The 20,130-nt window shown below is 39.4% G+C and overlaps 2 long non-coding RNA genes across 5 annotated transcripts in view; one reads left to right on the top strand and one right to left on the bottom strand.

Moving 5' to 3' along the window:
- The first annotated feature begins 640 nt into the window (after positions 1 to 640).
- On the top strand, positions 641 to 7,063 carry LOC138978245 (uncharacterized). 4 transcript variants are annotated; one of them, XR_011459615.1, is made up of 6 exons: positions 641 to 1,621; positions 2,526 to 2,567; positions 3,131 to 3,187; positions 3,828 to 3,924; positions 4,529 to 4,575; positions 5,529 to 7,063. It is a non-coding gene; the product is annotated as an uncharacterized lncRNA (long non-coding RNA). The 4 variants fall into 4 exon arrangements; XR_011459617.1 differs by having other exon boundaries at positions 3,131 to 3,196; XR_011459614.1 differs by having other exon boundaries at positions 3,109 to 3,187.
- Positions 7,064 to 9,657: 2,594 nt separating this feature from the next.
- The window catches only part of LOC138978244 (uncharacterized), a 49,736-nt gene continuing 39,263 nt past the window's right edge, over positions 9,658 to 20,130 (bottom strand). Inside the window, exons 2-3 of the long non-coding RNA XR_011459613.1 lie at positions 15,421 to 15,656; positions 9,658 to 11,340 (exon numbers count right to left, since the gene is read on the bottom strand). This is a non-coding gene — a long non-coding RNA (uncharacterized lncRNA). The remainder of the gene's footprint in view (positions 11,341 to 15,420; positions 15,657 to 20,130) is intronic.

Raw genomic sequence — 20,130 nt, 5'->3', positions numbered from 1 at the left:
ACACACAATATCTGCCTTTACCGCCACAGCAGAATAACAGCATATCTGTGTACTTGATTTTAGTCCAAAACAGGGAAACTGACAAGAAGTGTAAACAGAATGGAATGATTTGCACGGAACTATACAACCGCGCATTAGTCGATCGCCTGCGCAGGTTGACTGGTTGAGTGATTCGGATTCGATCAAACTTTCGCACAAAAACTCCTGTTTTCTTTGAATAACTGAAGAAAGGAGGAATAAAGAGGTTACACACCTCGTCTCAGTGATTATTAAAAATAATGGTCTCAGTTCGCGGTCATGAAAAAGCTCGCTGAAGCTCGCATTTTTCATGATCCGCTAACTTCGACCATTATTTTTAATAATCACTGAGACTCGGCATGTAACCTCTACATAAATTATAATAATAAATATTGTCTTCTTCCAGGAAATCAATATGACACTTTTTTTTAGTCTCTATGAACCTTAATTTATACAAAATGTGTTTAATTGTAACCATAGACCCTTGATTTATGATACATTCAAAAAGGCATGCGGGCTGGTAGAGACTAAATACTAATCAAATTTTTGAAGAATGTAACTTTACGTCTGTATGTGTCGTACGATCGGATGTTCCATTGTTGTGTTGTAACCCACGACTTTTTTCCGTGACCTTTCGGATTTCATGGGGGCTGCCATTTTGGTTTTGATGCGCTTCCTTTTCCGGTTTATTTATTTTCCGGTTTAACATAGCATTTGCGTTTTTTTGTCAGAAGAGTGATATTTGGTTATGAAGGAAGTCAAGTCCGCCATTACCTGCCACCTCAGTTGAGTGTTTACTTTGAACTTATACTTGAACCGTAACAGTGTGTAGCCAGTTCACAAGACCTGTTCATCTTCCTACCAGTTCCAACTGTTGTTATCAATGGGTCGCGCAGCTGGAGGAAGTGTTTATTTCCATTCGGAGCCCAACTTCAGTTCAAAACCAGTCAAAAACTGGCCTTGACATTCCCACATTACGATACCCTTGAATGACATTAGATCTACGGCGTTTCCGCTTGCCAAAATCCCACATGTTACATGTCTGCTCTTCGAGTTGTTTGGAACTTAGTTCGAATATTTTCTCGAACGTAACTTTTGACCCAGCTGTCAGGTAGGCATCATGAATTAGACGTACACTGGCAGTTATAAATCATGTTGTGCAAAAGACTCTAAAAAAGTAGAACATTGTGGAAAATCGGGAATGCTTTCTCAGTTTGTGCACCCTGGCAACATTCAGCAGGGAAAAAAACCTGCATTGCCTTCCTCTGCAAAAGTCGCGCGAAGAATGCTGAACGGGCAGCGACGACTAGCTGTTCTTCTTCAAAGTAATAAACTACCCTTCAAACCCTGCAAGTTTGTGCGATTTACTTTGTGGACATGAAGTCAGCAGAGGACTCAGGAATGCCCACTTTCCTTGATTGTACTTCCGTCACAAGAACTAAAAGAACATTCAATGTTCGTTAAATCTGTGGATCAAGTGACTCACGAAGCGGAGGAAAAGAAAATATGTTTTCAACAAGATGTTGAATTCTGCCAGGGAAACGAAGCCGCCCCTCACGGCAGAGAAGTCTCCGCCTACGAAAATCAGTAGATCTAGAGCAAGGTAAACATACGTTTTTCAAAGCTTGTTCACAAACACACACACACACACACACACACACACACACACACACACACACACACACGTACACAAACACACACACGCTCACACCATCACACACACACATGAAAGAGATTTCTTTCTTTCTTTATTTGGTGTTTAACGTCGTTTTCAACCACGAAGGTTATATCGCGACGAGGGAAAGGGGGGAGATGGGATAGGGGAAAGGGGGGAGATGGGATAGAGCCACTTGTTAAGTGTTTCTTGTTCACAAAAGCACTAATCAAAATGAAAGAGATGGAATAGCTGATCGAGTGATGACAATGTTAATTGATAAGTATTTTTTGGTGCGGTGAACTTGAGGCTATATTGTTCTATCAATCCATCGATATATTTTACACTTTCACCCCAGAAATCAATCAATCAATCAATGAGGCTTATATCGCGCATATTCCGTGGGTACAGTTCTAGGCGCTCTGCAGTGATGCCGTGTGAGATGAAATTTTATACGGCCAGTAAATTGCAGCCATGTCGGCGCATATTTACCTTTCACGGCCTTATTCCAAGTCACACGGGTATGGTAGACAATTATTAACTGTGCCCAAGCAATTTTGCCAGGAAAGACCCTTTTGTCAATCGTGGGATCTTTAACGTGCACACCCAATGTAGTATACACGGGGGGTGGTTCGGACACCGAAGAGAGTCTGCACACAAAGTTGACTCTGTGAAATAAATTTCCGCCGAACCTGGGATCGAACTCGCGCTGACAGCGGCCAACTGAATACAAATCCAGCGCGCTACCAACTGAGCTATATCCCCGCCCCTATGAAATGAAGCACGTGTACACATATTGAACACAAGAATCATTTTAAGCTTTCATTGGCATTGTTTCCTCTTTTTTTTGCAGACATGTTGGCAGGAAGTGAGTGTTTCACCCCACTCTTGCAAGGTAGGTTGATCACTGATGACAAGTTCTGATTGTTTTTCCTTTTTAAACGGATGACAATCCGTACTCTGCAGATGGATCTAACCGAGATGGATCTAACCGATACACGGAAGCAACATTGGGAACAAACTGTTATTCAATCTGTGAATATTTCATGTGTGAGGGGTATAACTGCAAGTAGCCTACGTTCGCTAATGTAGAGAAATAATTTTTGACTCAAACTTCAAGTTAAATTGTTTCTGCTGTCAGAGCCATCTTTCTGAAGGAACAATATTTTACATGCCACTGGATTGTTGTATATTCCTTCTTATTTTGCAATGACAGGCTCAGCTTTCATTTGATTGTAATGTGTTTCTTATTTGAAGCTTTGTATCATAAAAGCTCTGTAGAAGTGTTGCACTTGTTTTGCAGACTGCATTAGGCGTGGTACCTATTGCACACACCCACCCCCCCCCCCCCCCCCACCCTGCCTATTTATCTAAAACACCCACCCACACACAAACACAGGGTGCTGACAAAGGATTTTTTTTCCATTCTCCTTCAGGCCATCGCTTAATTTCTTGCAGACTGAGGAGCAATGGACGTTTGAGCAGCTCCTAAACCTGGGGCACACAAGCCACAAGGTAAATAAGGTATCAGTATATGAACAAATGTTTTCCCTTTGGTTTTTATCGCACCATTTTTTCATAAAACTCTGTAAATTGTGGCAATTACACATTATGCCAATAACATTATTATGAAGAATGAAGATTTTCAACTTATCATTGAAGAAATGAAATCAAGCATTTTTGTTCATTCTGTATTTGATGATTATTTTCCAGTCTTTGGGTTGGCATAGTGGGTGAAATAAGGGTGAGGAGTGTCGGTTGGTGTTATTTCTTAGGTCTTGGTGATGTAATATTTTCCCTACGGTATTATTCATGGTTATCATAGTGCAGATTCCAGGGAAACGGTTTTTTGAACAGCCTCTTAAACTGAAAAGCTACAAGGTCAACAACATAAACAGGTTACTGGTGTCTCGGGCATTGATGTTTTTAAAAAGATTTGCACAGCAATTTTTGTGTGTGTAAAGAGATAATGAAAATAAAACATAACAACTTTTATATTTTTGAAGTGGAATTAAATGTTTTCATTTTTTTATTTTGAAGTGTTTTTTGTATGCAGGTTTTATTGGATGGGTGGGGGGTGGTTTTGATGGTTCTGATTTATTATGATGTAAGGGTGGGTTTTTTCCTTAATTATTTATTTAATTGGTTTATGCAGACTTCATGGCAGCCACTGACCTGACGATATGACAGCCATGAATATCGAACGCAGAAGAAGAAAAAGAAGAAGACAGTCTAACAGGAAAATAATTCTGGTATGCTCATAATGTCTATGCCAGTTAAAAAAAAGTCATGAATTGAAGTTTACCCAGGTTAGACATTAGCATGTCGTAATTGTGACAATGAATGTATCCGTAAACGCACCAAGAGACTTACTTAGAAAAATTGAAGTCAGGCATCGTCAATATGACTACAATCACAAACTAAATAAGGGGAAATCATGTCAATTTGGTGGTCTGGATCATCAGCTGTTGCTCATTCGCTATAATGGTCTACTTGACAAAGCCCGTCTTCATGTGCTTCTTTGTTTCTTTATACCTAGTGTAGACAACATGTAGGCGTTTGCAGACTGTTTATTGTATTGCTGTTGTTTGTTTGTGAGTAAACCTATGGTGTGACCTCAATTGTTTGAAATGTGTTGTGTGAGGTGTTTCTCCATGCCCCCAGAAGAACCGACATTATATTAAAACCTTCATACCCTGAAAATACTTGCATACTAGATGTTGTTTCTTATTGTAATGATTGGGGACAGGCAAGCTCTTAAATTGTGCAAGCCTTCAGAAAACTGTCAAGTCTGATTTGCTAGAACAAGCGATATTAACACGTTATTAAGATGAATATTTCATTAAATATGTGCAGGAACTACTTCAGCAGATTCATATGGCCAGTCTCACAATGCAAGGAAGGTGAGTAGATTGAATTATGTCTTTCCCACCTGTTCTGTGTTTAGTGTCAGCCGTGATTGCCTGATGAGAATTTGAAAACATGTTTCTAACTAACATGAACCCAACCATGAAACGTGATGTAGGTGAGTAGCCCATCTAGAAAAAAGAACCTGTTCTAATTCGGAATTAGAACAGGTTCTTTTTTCTAGATGGGCTACTCACCTACATCACGTTTTATGGTTGGGTTCATGTTAGTTAGCAACATGTTTTCACATAGAAAATGCTGGGCTACCTGAACAAATATCTGCACATTACAATGAAGTCTTACTTTGTGATCTGATGGTTAAATAACCCCCCCCCCCCACCCCCACCCCACCCCCCCCCCCCAAGAAGAAGCTCACATAACTACCAACTACACAATTTCATTACAGAATCAAACAATGGGAAGAATCAGGATTCAGCAGTGCTAGGTCGTTGAGGGGGATAGCTATCACTAGGCACTCAGCAATGAAAAGTTGAGGTTTTCACGGACATTAACAAAATCCAGTAACCTACGGACAGTAAATTTCACAGGGAAGGGAACAAGAACGTCAAAAATGGAAAAGTATGTTTTTTCTTTCAAACCATTGATAGAGCTCTGAAGCTTCACACAAGTTTTGCAGAGAGAGCACTCGGCCTATTCATTTTTGGCACTAAAACATGCGCACACACAAAAAGAAAGTTTTTAAAAAGTGGCGCCGATGTATTCTCACACTCACAGCCTTAGAATATTGCAGTTTGTATGTTACCAAATTGAGGCATGATTTTACTCCATGCAATTACCTGACCAAATCTGCGACAGTCGGGCAAACTTCTTACAAGTCGGATTGGGCCTTCAATCAAATACTCAGAAACCAGCAGCTACTTTAAGTAATACTAGTTTTGTTGTTATTTTGTACAGCTTGTACTGAATGTGTTTTCTTTTATCTCCTCAGAATCGAGTCAGCCAGAGAAAGACCATTGAGAGGGAGAGCGCACAGTAAAGCATATATGGCATGCACTTCGGTGGACCAGTGCCATCATCTTCATAACAAGAGATGCAGATCATATTTTCTTATGTTTAAGTATAGCTGTTAGCAAAAGTATTTGACGATTCTTGGGTACGACTTTCGTGTTTAATCCTATTAGCTTGTGCACAGCCTCAAAATCTGTTTTATTTTGATTTATCATTTATAGTTTGAATTTTTTTTTTAATGGAATTAGTCCAAATGTAAATACATCTAAGGTTGCAATATTGTTTTCTTGTATATACCCTTAAAACTACCTCTTCGTGTAAACAAAATTTAATTGTAAAAAGAAGTGTTTGTTCAAGGGAGATAATTTGAAGCGAATTTTTTTTAAATCAGTAAAACTGCATAGTGACATCTTCAATTAAATAAAAAGAATAAGGAATAAAGGTATACACATAGGTTGTACCCATTTTCTTGATTGCACTGCTTTTAAGTAGAAAGCTTTTTTTCTCAGAATTATTTTACAAATAAAATTCAAGGGAGGCAATTGATATGATAAAAAGGAAGAATTTTTCTTTTCTTAGAATACTGTACACATTAATTTTAGTAAAGTATAATTTACAAGACAAAACACAAGGTTTTTTCTGTGCCTACTACTTGACAAGAGAACCACGAGATTTGTGCAGATTATTAAAAAAAATGCTGTACAGTATATTTTACAAAGACAGATCCATACAATATATATAATTTTGTAATAGATGTTTACAATTTGTGGGTATGTTTTTTTTTAGCCACAACAAGTGTGTTTGTCTTGTGATTTGAGAGCTTTAGCACTGGATGCTTAGAATCCTCTTGATCATTTACTTCAGTAGGTTAAGCCACCTTCTCCAAAATCTTCTCTCCTATTCTGTGCTTACTACAGTGGGTTTGACAAGAGAACCACGAGATTTGTTTTTGTAAATATGTTGCTTTTATTCTGTACACTTTAATATTTTAATCCTATGTGCACATTTTTTTTTTAACTGTGGTTTTTTTTCCCTGTATTCAAAGTGTGTATGGAAACCACAACCTGTCACAGCAGTATTATTAATCTGGATCTCCCTGCTAAGAACGTAATTAACAGAACGTGTGCATGAAGCCAAAGAACTTAAAAAGAATTTCTGCTACTTCACTCAAAATACGTCCATCCTCACACTCATATTTTCTAAAAATAATATTTGTTCATACAAACATGTTTGCGAATTATTCAATTTTGCGTAAAATATTCAATTACGATTTCTTTGTGTGTTGCAAAATTATGTAATAAAATTATGCAAGATCAAATTCAAAACAGCAATAAAGCTGCTGACGGCAGAATACCTCTGTTGACTTCTCTATCTGTTGGGTCAAACTATGCCACAGACATGTTTCTTCTAGTAGCTCAATATTACGTGATACAGTCTCAAAGACAGAACAACGCAATAACCTTTTTTTGTGTAGATTCGATTGACTTTTTCCTGAAATAAAATATTCATGAAGCCGGTTCTGACTGAGTTAATATATTTCTGGAAAGCTGAACAACGCAATGCGTCTGTGACTGGTGAAGAAGCAGAGCTGGAGCTTTTTGTATTGTTTGTCGTTGGTTTTATTACACACGCACTCACATACGGTCAACAAAATGTTGCATGTTCCTGCTTGACAAACAAATGCCTGCATACATGCGTGCACGTACGAACGTACGAACATTCATACCTGTGCAAACAATCTGCCACTTCAAGTTCAACACCCAAACCCCACACATTCCTCCAAAAGGAGTCTGAAGTATAATACTGGCATTTGTGGTATTGAACGAGGACCTCAACTTCCATTGTCTAGTGCATGTGGGTCTCATGTTGTACGTGTGAAACCACTTACTTAAAAAAGAAAAAATCTTGTAAGCTTATCAACAAAAAATGAACAATTATATTCTTAAACAAACTGGTTAGAATAACAGATTTAGGAGAATGCAATGCAAGGAACATCATTATCTAATTCGGTCGATGCTTAGATCTAGAAAAGCACCCACTTATTCCAGTATAATAGAGAGAAAAAATCCAATTGAAAAAGTTTCAGATCTAGACAAGGCAAGCACTAGCCGCAATTTTAGCTAGCAAACTCGAACTTGCCCTGCATTCATGCAAGGTCGAACCACTTTCCCTGCCTAGTGGGGGTTTGGCGGGTAGAGGGCCGGTGCTGGCAGTGGCACACTCGGAGTGAAACGACATGTCACCTACTTCGATAGCTTCTCCGGATTTACGTGTACAAACAGCGTCCGGGTTTACCGCTTCGATTCTAAACCCTAGTTTCTCATGTTGGTAACAAACTGGCTATTTGTTTATCAGATGTGTCGTTGTTCCACATTAAATGATGCTAGAATGCAAGATCGCAATCATTTGGTTATCAAACCAGGTTGTGTTCTTTTTTTCATCACCTTTTTCCGCGCAAACAGTTTTGCGCCATTTCTTTTGCGCAGACTGGGCGGGACAGGAAGCGGAAGCGCATCAAAATTTCTGATTGGACAATGATGCCGACGCCCACTTGACCCCCACTACAATGTCAAGGTCGGAAAGTCGTGAATAGACGCTTGGTCTGTGCACCTTGAAGAAGGCCTGCGGGCCGAAAATTTGGATTTAAAAAGATGCGACATTCTGGCTTGGTTTTGAACTTTTTATTGTGTTGTTTAAATAAGCTTTTTAAGTTTTAAAAAGTTTTCCAGCCTTCATTGTGTGGAGTGGTGCAGCGGAAAAAGAGTTTCTTGAATTATATATATATGTGTGAGTGTGTGTGTGTGGGTGTGTGTGCGTGTGTGTGTTGGTTCGTGGGTGTGTCTGTTGGTTTGAGTGTGTTTGTGTTTCTGTGTGTGTGTGTGTGTGTGTGTGTGTGTGTGTGTGTGTATGTGTGTGGTGTGTGCGTGTATGTGTGTTTATATGTCTGTAAGCCTATATGTGACTCTCTCTCTCTCTCTCTCTCTTTCTCTTTCTCTCTCTCTCTATGTCTGTCCGTTTGTATGTCTATATAAACATGCGTACATCTGTCTGTCTCGATGAGATCTTGGGTGTTGATTCAGATATAACTCGGGGTACAGGCTGACCTGAGTTTAAAGGCACAGTAAGCCTCCCGTAAACCATCACAGATACGGTCAGGCTTTTACACACAGTACAAACACCCTTTCATTTAAACACTCACCGATTGAGAACATCCTAGGTGCCCTCCGTAAAGAGCGAACAATTTTCAAAGAATTTATTTTTGCGTGGTTTATCTTACCCCTGAGCCATCGTGAACCCGTGTGATCCAGTTTCCCTTTTTCACAATGGAGTCGTCAGTTAGTCATTTGAATGCGACTCGATGTGAGCTTATCTACAATAGCACGTTTTTATGCACGAAACAAACGGCTGTGGTTCACAAGAACTCTAGCGATGGCTTTTGACTGTTGAGAGGAACGGCGGACTATGCATAAACCGTCGTCTGCTACGACCCTTGCGTGACCCTGCTTCCGGGCTTTTCTTTTTTCAAACTTTCACAACTTCGAATTGTACTGATCTTGTCTTGATGAAAAAAGAATTCTTTTATGATTAAAGAATGTTTGTGTAACAAGCTTTCAATTTATTATTTAGATGATTTTAAAAGTTAGGTCTAGCGCAAAACGAGGCGCCATTGTTGTAGACGAGCAAGTCCACGAAAATAAATTCTTTGAAAATTTCTCAGGCTCGACAGAAAGCAGCCAGGATGTTCCCGTTCGTTGAGCGTTCAAATGGAAGTATGCTTGTACTGTACATATGTAGACGCTCGGGGAGCTCTGTGATGGTTTACGGGAGGTTTACTGTGCCTTTAATGCACGTTGCTGCCAGTGCATGCACCGCTTTACGTCGTTCTGTGTTTGTGTGTGTGTAAGTGTAGGTGTGTGTGTGAGTGTGTGTGCGTGTGTGTGTGTGTGTCTGTCTGTCTGTGTGTGTGTGTCTGTAAATGCGTGTGTGTGTGTGTGTGACTCCCTCTCTCTCTATCTCGCCCTCTGTCTGCCTGTGCATGCGTACATCTATCTGACAAAGACACTTCTCTAGGATATAATTATATACAGATAAAACCAGGAAGCGAAAAAAATGGATCATCCAATGTTTAATGCAAACGGACCGGCCGAAATATTAATATCAACATAACTGTCAACTAGTCACCGGCATATCCATTTTTATCATCTTCTTTCATAATATAGATCTGAGACCATCTCAGATACTGGGTAACAGAAGTGGGACACAAGTTTAAAAATTTTTTTTGCAGAAAAACTGATGAAATGGTTTATATAATAAAGAGCAGTTCGAAAACGCGTTCCGCAAGTAGTTTTGGTTTAAAAAAAAATTAATAATAATTTTTTTTTTAATTGCAGATTGACGGAATTTCTGTCAGACTTATTTTCAGATTGACGGGCTAGTTTCACCCATGTACTATTCAATGAAATTTATTAAGGGTAGCAAGCAATGAATCGTACACGCATCCGATTGTGCATCGTTCGTCACACTGGAAACACAGAAAGCTGCAGTGCCGAAGGGCAGTCATGTTCAAAATCGTCGCTTATTTCAAGCAATATGCGCCATCGGCTTCAAATACTGATTGAAACTTATTTATACAACATTGAATTATTATTTACTGATCATATTTTGGTTCCAGCAAGTCCAGCAGTTTCGCAAAACGCAAATAAAACAGAGTAGAACGGTGCAGATCACGTTACGTCACAGGAACGAAACCGGAAACGACCCAGTTTAAAATCCGAATTTCTAGTCCATACGGGTCAGATCTGAGCTATTTTTATAGCTGACCTCGTTCTCACATGCTATGTGTGCGTACTGGAACAGGCTTTCGAAACCCGTCTCGTGGTAGTGTCAAAAATAGGCCGCGATCACGTTCGTGACATACGGAACCGAAGCGAAAGTTCCGCCAGATAAAAGCGTCCTGTGCAATGATTTATTAATCTGCGCATTACTGCAGATTACTAATCGAAAGTATGACATTTTGCACATGATTTCAACTCCCACATAGCATGAGTTTACACAGGTGAGGTGACGTGTCTTCATGATTGTGAGAGGGCCCCCTCTGGACACGAATGTGACGAACGAATGTACTTTATTTCCCCTTCGCTTCTCTTGAATACCCTAAGTCAAAAAACATTTTCTGTAATGCCTACTTCAAAATGAACTTACTTTACAACTTCAAGTGCTCTTTTACGGTTTTAGAGCTCTATGATTTTTGCCTCAGCTTTCAACAAAGATGCGTGGGGTCTCTGTGTCCCGCTTTTCAGCGCCATTTTGACACCTATTTCCAAAGTTTCTACGTCTATCATAAAATAATGATTTACTTTGCACATAATCAAATGTCATTTTTAAATACTAGAATGTATATATATACAGTGATCCCATACTGCCTATTTTAGACACCAGAAAGCGTGATTGAAGTAAATTGCAAAATTACAGAGGCACCTCAACAATTTGCGGGTGTTACCCAGTATCTAATAAGATGGTCTTATTCTCAGAAGGATTTCGGTCGCAATCTCAGCAACCCTGAGTGCGGCGCGCAAATTTTGTTCCCGTCTGCGGCCGACCGATGAGTCGCCGAAGAAATTTTGTTCCCGTCTGCGGCCGACCGATGAGTCGCCGAAGTCGCTGAAGTCGGCTAAGTCGCTGCCAGTGTGTGAAATGGAGTCAAAACTTCTCTTCGACATGTCGCCGCCATTTTCCTGCGACAGTTTCCACCCGAGCTCACTGTAGGCAGCTGCTTCGTCCAGATCACCGCTCTGAAACATTCAAAGTAGAAGTCATTATAATATTAATAATAGTAATAATAATAATAATAATAATAATAATAATAATAATAATAAGGGTATTTATATGGCGCAAATCATAATAAAGTTCCAAGCGCCTTACAATTAATGTTCATTCTAATAATCTTCATTACAGCAACAATACACATTTAACTGACAAATTCGGAAGCAGATTGACAGTTAATGTTCCAAAATCAAGAATCAAGTAACAAGAAAGGTCAGTTTTTGGAACGTTTAATCAATAACCAAGCGAAACCTTCACTGGCACGCTGATCGAGCGGTCTTTGCAGAGGACAAACAACGAATGGCAATGAGATCAAACTGTTCAGAGATCAATCACGCTTTTAATCTTTGGTATGTGTCCCCTTGGCATGTTTTCATTTTTCTTTTTCATTTTCATAACTTTATTGTCCCATCGCTGTGAAATTCGGGTCGCTTCCTCGACAGTGGAAAGCTAACAGCAACAGAGTCACGCTGCCCAGGTGGGTGCGTGTTCAGGTGTAATCAGCCACCTGTACGTATGGCAGAATGACCGAGGTCTTTTACGTGTCACAGTGGTGAGTCCGTATCCCATATCCCGTATAAAATTTCATCTCCCACGGCATCACTGCAGAGCGCCTAGAACTGTACCCACGGAATATGCGCGATATAAGCTTCATTGATTGATTGATTGATTGATTGATTAAAAGCCTGACCAGGTAAGAGATGGTTAGCAAATTCGTGTACACGGGGACGACTCTGCCTGAAATCAAATACGACAAAGTGACGTTGTTAACCCGTGATTTGTAAAAATGTAAAAACATTTTACAAATTACGTCGAACCTAAAACCGCGATTTGTAAAAATGTTTAAAAAATCGCATTCCACAAAGTAGTAGCCTACATGCCTTTTATCCCAGCGAAGCTGGAGGTATCCCACGAACGCTATACTGTAATCGACTTGAGAAATGTTCATACCGATAATAGGGGAAGGGCCCCTAATATGGACCACTTTTTGTTTATTGCTGATAACTAGCTTGTTTTCGTGTAAAGAAGTTTCATTTTGTGTTTGGTAGTCCTTCTTTCTTAGGTGAACCGTTAGGCCTAATTAGAGTAAAATAGCTTTGATACACATTCAGCAAAAATTAAATACAGAAAAAATCACAAAGGGTCCATATTAGGAGCCTGGGCGCCTAATATGGACCAGTGAAGCGGCCTTCACGAATCACTGTAAAAAGCCCCCTATATTTCAAAATAACATGATACAAATTAGTGTACAAGTCAGCCTAATTAAAATATGCTCTAGATTTATCTGTTTCGGGTTGATGAGAGCATTATTTGAAGCACACCAGGAAACTAGAGAAGCTTATCAAAAACAGAGTGAAAATAAGTGAAATTATCAACTTCCACGAAAAAAAGACTTTTCGTTGCATTTTTTTTTAAATCTCGAGGGCTAGTTATAGGTTATTACCAGCAAGCTTCTTAATGAATTAATGAAAATAGCCTTTAGCTTTTATTTTCTTCGATTTGTTAAAGGTGGTCCATATTAGGGGACTCGCACATACTTTGAGATTTTGCTATTATTTTTTGTTTGCAGTAGAAACTCGGGGTCAACACTGCTAAAATGTAACAAATACGGTTTTAGCTGTCATATATAGCCATTTCTGTTTGATAAAAGCTTTGGCTGTAGACAGAAACGAGTCCGTTTTAGGCGGCAAATTTAGAGTGAACGCTGCCAAAAGTGAAAAAAGAGAAAAAGCCTAACGGTTTTGAGATTTGTGTTTCTGCAACTGTTTTGACATGAGCAAGTTATCCAAAGAGGGTGAATACAGCGAATAAAACTTTTTTGAGCGCTCTAGCGCCGTTAGTTGGTGGTGGTCCATATTAGGAGCCGGTCCATATTAGGAGCCCTTCCCCTACATGAAAGAAGGAATCTTTGGGCCCGGCTACGGGCTACAGTTGAAGATGGAAGTTCACCAAAAATTGGGACCATACTAACACAAATACGGTGGGTGCAATAGGCGCCCCCATTTTTTGAGCAAACGCCACCCAAGGCCGCTTTGGACGGGTAGAAATTCTGTAGTTTCCAAGTCTATGTGTGTGTGGTTATCCAAGACTATGTATAAAGCTCGCGTAAGAAGATTACGTCACGGTCAAAAGTCTTTGACGTCAATTATTGCATCATGACGTCATGCCTCCCTGTAGTCGTTTTCTCTCGCGGTGTGTGTGTGTGTGTGTGTGTGTGTGTGTGTGTGTGTGTGTGTGTGTGTGTGTGTGTGTGTGTGTGTGTGTGTGTGCGTGTGTCTTTCTCTCTGTGTGTGTGTGTGTGTGTGTGTGTCTGTCTGTCTGTCTGTCTGTCTGTCTGTCTCTGTGTGCGTTGAAATGCGTATGTGTCTGCGTGTGTCTGTACGTGTGTGCCCGTTGCCTCAATTCAAAGAGCACATGACTTATTATCCGCAGGTCACGGTTTCTAATCCGGACCGGGATGGACACAGGCCAACTCCATGCGCAGACTCAGAGACGGTATCCATGTCCCACCTCTGTGTCACCAGTGTGTCAGGTAAAAGACCTCGATCATGCTGCCAGAAGTGCAGTCGGCTGTGTGAAGGAAATCACGGAATATAGAAGTGACGTAGCACGTACTGTGAATTCAGCTCACTCACTGACTGAGAGAGTTGACGTTGTGAATCGCAACGCAGATATCGTTACACTTGACCACTGTCCGGCGACAGAGAGGGGTTTGTCAGAGGAATCGACCGGGAGAAAGGAAGCCCGCGTAAAGCACGTTCAAGGTAAATGGAATAAGCATTTGAATATCGTGAATGTTTATCGCATAAGTTGAATCGACTAACACTGTAACTTTAAACATAGCAGACAGATATTTAAGACAAGATGTCCGCTATTTATGTTGTGCAGTGCGTCGTATAACCGGTCAGGCAGGAAGGTAGCGACCAGATGACAGTACTAAGGATCTGAGCAGCCGCCGGATTATCTTACCTATTGACTCGCCTAGCTGAGATTTGACGGGATTTCTAGAAGCTAGAGCACGGTTATTTTGTGTCCGTATGGTTGGACCATAGAGGTCACTGGGCGATAGTTACTGCGTAGACCGAGGTCGCCAGTAGAAGGATCTAGTAGTAAATACATTTCCTAGTGTACGGCTATAGACGCTGTGTGATTCTGTGTAGGACCAGAATTAAAATATGTCTACAAGAACTTGAATACTTAAAGAGATAAGGAATATTTAGTAGACAGAGCAGACGGTGATTTTTGAATATACAAGAGCCGTGAGTCGTTACACTTAAAATAGATATCGTGTGCCTATGAGTTCACGGACTGTTTGTATTTCTTTACCTGAGTGAAGAGAAGAGAGTTTTGATAGTGCAATTGTACGAGATTGTCATCTCTAGTTGTTTTTTGCTACAAAACTGTGAGTACCGGATTTTTGAGTACCTAACATTTATGTTCATGATTGTGTGTATTTGTGTGTACGTTGTCATAGCTGATTAATACAGTAAAGGGAACTTACATTTAGAGTTGTGTTTGATTCCTGTATGACAGCGTATTAGTTCATTTACATTCATTCACAGGCTGATTATGTCTAAACACGTACATTCATAGGTAGCGCGATCCTGTTATGGATAGCGTTCCACTTGGAGAAGGTGATCCGAATTTCACAACGATGGGACGACAAAGTTGTGAAAGTGAAAATGAAAAATGATTTGCGACAGGCGTCTGTTTTGTGCCCAGCCCCACGTGAATTCTTGTGTCTGCGGGGGAGGGGGGGGGGGGCTGATATCGGAGAATTATTATATGAATGGATCGGGTGTGCGGAATTTTAATTTTTTTAATTTTTGGGGGGGCCCGGGGTGAGAGATATTTACGCACCATTACCTTATTTGTGCCTGCGCCTGAGGGGATCAAAAGCATCATTAACAAATCTTGACTGTCATAAAAAATGCCGTATGGTGTGGAAGCTAAAAACTGCACTTAATAAGTAAATAAACAAACAAATAGATGCATAAATAATTTAGACACGAAACAAATTGACACTTACAATGGTATTACGTTCTTACCTGAACGGGAAGGCAGTGAACCAGTGATGAGATCTGTAGAACTGCTGCGAAAACGAAGAACATGTTCACAAAACTGTGTGAGTCAACCATGGTGCAAGGACGATGTGATGGTCCCAAGTCGGTATGCGGACTGATTCTGGCACTGGCGGTTTACGACGATCGATGGCCGATTCTGGTTTGTCCGACTACAGCCGTTCTTTGTCCTGATTCTCTGGATTGATGGTGCTGGGTTGTGTCTGAAACAGAAGTGAACAGACTCAGTATGAAATGAACGTGCCTTCCTTCCGTGTGTACCGCCACAGATGTGTCCAGTCTTTTACATTGGGTAAGATCGAGCATCTTTCTGCTCAGACACTCATACCAGAATTCTACAGTTTGCCTGCTTTCTGCACAGAGTTGGACGTTTTTGCTCAATTAATTTAACAAATTGACTTCTTCTTCTTCTTCTTCTTCTTCTTCTTCTTCTTCTTCTTCTTCTTCTTCTTCTTCTTCGTTCATGGGCTTAGACTCCCACGTTCACTCATGTTTTTAGCACGAGTGGATTTTTACGTGTATGACCATTTTTACACCGCCTTTCAGGCTGCATACGCCGATTTCAGGGTAGGCATGCTGGGTATTTTCGTGTTTCTATAACCCACCGAACTCTGACATAGATTACAGGATCCTTTCCGTGCGCACTTGGTCTTGTGCTTGCGTGTACACACGAAGGGGGTTTAAGTCACTAGCAGGTCTGCACATAAGTTGACCTGGGAGATCGGAAAAATTGACTATATAAGGTGACACTTACGACATGAATCCAACATACCTTCCCACTCTTCACACAAAAAGGGCCCAAGATGTTAATTGTTGGTATATATCCAAGTGGAAGGTGTTTGTGGATTTCCAACCATATGCGGACCAAATGGGACCAAGTGGGGTCGTCCATCGCTATATCGCAGCAATTTGCGGACATCGGCCGAAAAATGCGACTATCTGAGGACGTCCTCAAATAGGCGGTCTTTGGTCCGCAAATTGCTGCAATATAGTGACGGATGTCCGCAAATAGCTGCACCTCCCTAAAAATGGAAATGCAAGTTGTCCTCATATTACTGCAATATAGGTGTGGACAACGAGCCCTGTTTTACACAAATTTGGTATCCATTGCCATATCCATGTTCAGATTATACACAGATTTCACACATTTGCAGAGCAGCTCTGTATTTAGTGCGTACTGTTGCAAGCGAGTTTACGTAGTTTTCAAACTGCTGTAAAATATGAACCAGATACAGCACGTCAAAAACAAAAGCAGATTTGTGGAGGACACTTAATGGCTGTCCGATTAGTAAATAGTGTGCAATTGCTGTCTTATGTTCACTTCCTCATTAAGTGTGTAATACGGGGTAAACAAGGTACAAAAATCGTAAAAATGCATTTTTGTCATTGAGGTAAAGATAGTCGTTGACGAATTTCATCCCTCTTTACACTACTCGTCAAAAAAAAAAAACTTTACACATGCGTTTGAGGGCAGATCTTTCTGATGAGTCTGTTGATCGTAAATCCAATTATTTTTTTTTTTAATTTTTTTCTTGTTCCTTTTATTGTTACATGTTTGTCTACCATAATTTACAATTATTATTTTGACATTATTTCAAACCTGTTATATTAAAATCGTCCGCCAAATTTTCTTTTGATTTAAGAGTACGCTTATAAGCCTAGCTTGTTGTGCTCCATTTTCCAAATTTCATGTATGCGGCAATTGTTCCAACGAAATTTATTGAATAAAAACTTGTTTAAACCAAAGGCCATTTATTCCCCTTATTTATTCAGTAAACAGATTGAGTTTACATGACGTAGTGTCGATTCAGTGGAACCAACAATACAGACACCCCCCAAAATCAAATTCACAAAATCAAGGTTCCCGCGTTAAAATTGACAACAAATCAGAACTGCTGAAACGAAACATGTTAAGAGCATGTCCTTAGACAGAACTATCAAATCTGCATCCAAATCAGTCAGCTTTGTTCACATATCTTGTCTACCAAGGACGCGGTGTAGGTGCCAATCCTCTCAGAAGGAACACAAGGCAGTTTTTGAAGCCGTTTTAGCGGGTAATGAGACAAAAAATGATACATTTGAGTAACTCGCCAATGCATTACCTTCAAAATTTTGGAGATTGGAGCTAACACGTGTCGTAAAGTAAGTACGGAATTTCAAGTCATTTGAGGCATTAGGTCTGCTGTTATTTGTCATGTCAGAAAAAGTTATTAAATTGACGGTAGGTTTTTGCTGATTCATCGAAAAAATTTAATTTGTTGAAATCTTCCAAACACTACTAGATACGCCACATAATCAATTTCATGTACATATCTTATCAGACATGGGTGGTAAGAGGATTTCAACGCGAAAGTAGTTGTTAAGAATGTCGGCCTAGGCATTTTCCAAGAATTTTTGTGTGCGTTTAAACAAGGCCTCTGACGTCATATGTTTCAAATACCGGGAAAAACAGTGTTCAATCCATACATCATTAGAGAGAGAGAGAGAGAGATTTTAATGAATATGTGCGCATTAAAAACATTTAATAGATCCCTTGACTTTGGAGATGACAAGAGAATATCCGGCGCATTTACGTGATTTGTAAATCGCGGGGCGATTGTTTTACATTTAAAAAAAAAGGTTAACACGCTCGCATATTCGTGTTGTATACTATTCCTTCTGATGCAGGTGTCGATCGCATGTGCGGTCAAAAACGGGAGTTTTGCGTCAATTACTAGGGGCATTATGCCGAAAAGCGCAGTATGTCAGCAAGGACTTGGTAGTTTTCTTTGAAACTTTCAGACTATTTTGACTACATACTACATGTACTACGGGAAGTAGCATAACCAAATTGAACGAAATGACATGGGAATTAATGCCCTAATTTGGGTGCGTAATTTGTCTTAATAATTTGTTGGCGAAGTTTGTTTTATTCAACTGGTAAAAGTAGCACAAATGGTAAACACTATTTCACTAATTTTAGCGAGTGCTATTCATGTGTGTTATTTTTGTTAAAGAGTAATTCATGCAGTGTTCACAACAGGTGTTTTAAAAATTTGTTTAAAAGTGGAACTCTCCTGTTTGGTTTAAGCGTGTTTTTATTAATTTCTTGTAAACATGTTATATACAGTAACAACATTAAGAACGTTAACAAGCAGACTGCTCATGGACACGTTCTAAAACTAATAATCAATACACATTCTGATAACAAGTCATGGCGAACAAGTGATAATTTCAACCCTTTTCTTTCAAAATATTTCATAATATGTTATACAAATAAAGAGAGAGAGAGAGAGAGAGAGAGAGAGAGAGAGAGAGAGAGAGAGAGAGAGAGAGAGAGAGAGAGAGAGAGAGAGAGAGAATGCATTGCTACATCTATTGCTGTCACTGTTAATATAATATCAGCCGAAGCGATCAGTTGACATAACATAATCTTGTACAGCAGAAAATATTTTCATGTTCAAAGATATAGTTAAATCAGTATTTCCAAACAAAAGTGTTTTGCAATCCAGAGCGTGCGTTGGCAGACTATTGAATAAAATGGTTCTATGTTCTTTAAATTTTGGACAATGCAACAAAAAGTGTTCAGCGTCTTCCGGGCGTAGTTTGGTTAGGACCTTTAAAGTTTTGCAAAAGAAGATTTTTGCCTGATATGAATTTTACCTGGAACCCGGATAACTTTAAAGCACTTGGTGTTATTTTTTCAGTAAATGTATCCGAGGTTGTTTTTCTTAACTATAAAAATAAGTTAAAGGAAATTCAAAAACTTCTGAATTCATGGACCAGAAGGAACCTGACACCTTTTTGTAAAATAACAGTCCTAAAAACCTTGGCTATTTCCAAATTGACACATTTGTTTACGAATTTACCTGATCCAGACGAACAGTTTATGATGGAGTTAAATAATATTTTTTTCAAATTTCTTTGGGATGAAAAAAGAGATAAAATTAAAAGAACTACGGTCACCCAATCCTATGAAAATGGAGGATTAAAGATGGTTGACGTGAAAAGTTTTCTGTCATCTCTAAAAATTGTTTGGTTAAAAAGAGTTGTTGGTCTTACTGGATTAGGCTAATATCAAGATTATTTTCTGAAGCATGTCCATCTGTTATAACAATTAATACGAAAGGAGAGGAATTTGCAAATGTTTTGATGCAGAGAATAGAAAACCCGTTTTGGACCGATGTTTTTAAACATTATAAGAAACTACATGAAAAATGTGACCCTACAACCTTTAACGATTTTGTATCAGAATGTTTACATTATAATGTTAATATTCGCAGAGATAAAAAGACAGTGTACATTCAAAACTGGATCGACAATGGAATTGCTCAGATTGGTCATATTTTGGGACAAAATGGATACTTATCCTATAATGCATTTAAAATTAAATATCCAAATGTGCGAGGAGATTTTGTATTGTACCAAGGTGTAATCCAGGCTGTTAAAAAATATCAGAGAAAAATCGGCTTAGAATTTGATAAACATTTTATTATGACAGAGCCCAATGTGTGGAAATGTATTTGTAAAGGTAAGACACAACTTATTTACAAAAAGCTGATTGAACATGTTACGGTCCCAAAATGTATCGAAAAATGGTCTGAATCCTTAGACTGTTTGTTAGATAAGAAGGCTATTTTTCAACATGTTTTTAAAACAACAAAAGACACTTGTCTGAGATGGTTCCAGTACCGACTA

Source organism: Littorina saxatilis, linkage group LG10 (genome assembly GCF_037325665.1).
Source record: "Littorina saxatilis isolate snail1 linkage group LG10, US_GU_Lsax_2.0, whole genome shotgun sequence".
NCBI lineage: Eukaryota > Metazoa > Mollusca > Gastropoda > Littorinimorpha > Littorinidae > Littorina > Littorina saxatilis.
The sequence above is the reverse complement of the archived record's forward strand: the minus strand, read 5'-3'. Positions and strand labels throughout refer to the sequence as shown.